This window comes from Elephantulus edwardii, unplaced genomic scaffold (genome assembly GCF_000299155.1).
Source record: "Elephantulus edwardii isolate Elephantulus edwardi_28Jun2011 unplaced genomic scaffold, EleEdw1.0 scaffold04649, whole genome shotgun sequence".
Classification (NCBI taxonomy): domain Eukaryota; kingdom Metazoa; phylum Chordata; class Mammalia; order Macroscelidea; family Macroscelididae; genus Elephantulus; species Elephantulus edwardii.
This window is the reverse complement of record NW_006404399.1, coordinates 1,458-2,873: the sequence shown is the minus strand read 5'-3', so window position 1 is coordinate 2,873 and position 1,416 is coordinate 1,458. Positions and strand designations below refer to the sequence as shown.

Below are 1,416 nucleotides of genomic sequence, written 5' to 3'. Positions count from 1 at the left end.
CAACATCCCAGGGACTCTTCTCGTTGTAGAAAGACAGAGACAGACCACCCTGGCCAGGCTCATCTGGGGACCCACAGAAGTGCAACCAGGCTGGAGTTTACTGAGTTTGACCTTGACAAAAAGAACCTATTCCTTCCTCACTTTTTTTTGTTTGTTTGTTTTTCACATGTACCTAAGAGTACCACATTTAGATTTTATTCCAGTGAATTGCTACACATTCATAGAAGTGCTGTTCAACTCAGAACCACTGCCCAGAGGGCCCAATTCTGGTGGGCTGGGAAGCGCCAGTGTTCCCCGTGTCACTTTGGAGGATGAAGCAGTGAAACGGGTTGTGTTGGGTGTTTAGTTCTCTCAGCACCATGGATGATGGTAGCGTGTAAAATGTTTGCTCTCTTCATGTATTTCAATCTCTGAACTTTTAAACTCATTTTATTCTTTTCTTATGACTGCCTTCTCAGCAGGGGTCAATCTGGTCCAAGGTTTGTCACCTCGCCTGTCATAATTTTGAGCATCTGTTACTTCCACATTCTTATTAAACCTCAGAATCTTCCTGACCAGTCGTTCAGCCACAGTTATTCTTTCACTGAGCTTTCTAGTGAGTCGGCGTTTAATCTCTCATTTTTCTGCTTGACGATCGGCTTCATTTCTAGGTTGCAGAATATTTCGTTGTTCTAGTTCTTCTGGTGTTGGTCTTTGAATTAACCGATGGATCAGTGTCTTCCCAATTTGGTGCCTTATTTCATTCCACTCCTCTTTGCTTTTTTGGGGCCATGAATTCAGGTTCAATTCAAACTCACTCTTTTTGTGGTTCAATTTCATGGCTAAAGTGTCTTTCCTCTTCACTTTGTTGGCGCACTGTGTTGGCTTTCATCTTCACCTTCTTCATCTTGGTACATAATGGGACTCTCTGAATTGGAGTCACTTTCCTTCTCTTCCTCCGCCTCCTGCAGACACTGTTGTAGCTTAGGAATGAATGAGGTAGGTGCCATGTTTTCACTGAAAGCCAATGGGTGGGTTTGCTCCTCCTCCTCCTCTTCATCATCTGGAACTTTCAGCATTTCAATAGTGATGGGAAGTGACCTGGTCCGACCCAGAGTACTGGTGTCCTCAGAAAAGTTACTGCTCTCGAAGAGCAATGAATGAGCTCTATGAGAGCCCTCCAGGGGAGGAGTAACAGGCAATGGGCTGGTCAGAGCCTGCTGGATTCGAATATGCAGTAGGAGTGGGGCAGTCTAGAGGGTATGTGGGGTTCCCTAAAATTATGTTCCAACATCCTTTTGGGTATATCTTTTCTCTGATCTTCCTGCTGTGGAACCTCCTGGGGTAGTTCTGTGGAAGGAGGAAAATCCACTTCTGGCACAATTTGAAAAGTCTTTGAGGGAACTGGAGGGGCGTTTGGGGGCTCTGGAGGCACAT

At 45.3% G+C, this 1,416-nt stretch overlaps 1 pseudogene; it reads right to left on the bottom strand.

Annotated features, from left to right (window-relative positions):
* Positions 1-351: 351 nt before the first annotated feature.
* LOC102872840 overlaps positions 352-1,416 on the bottom strand; it is a 2,399-nt pseudogene continuing 1,334 nt past the window's right edge.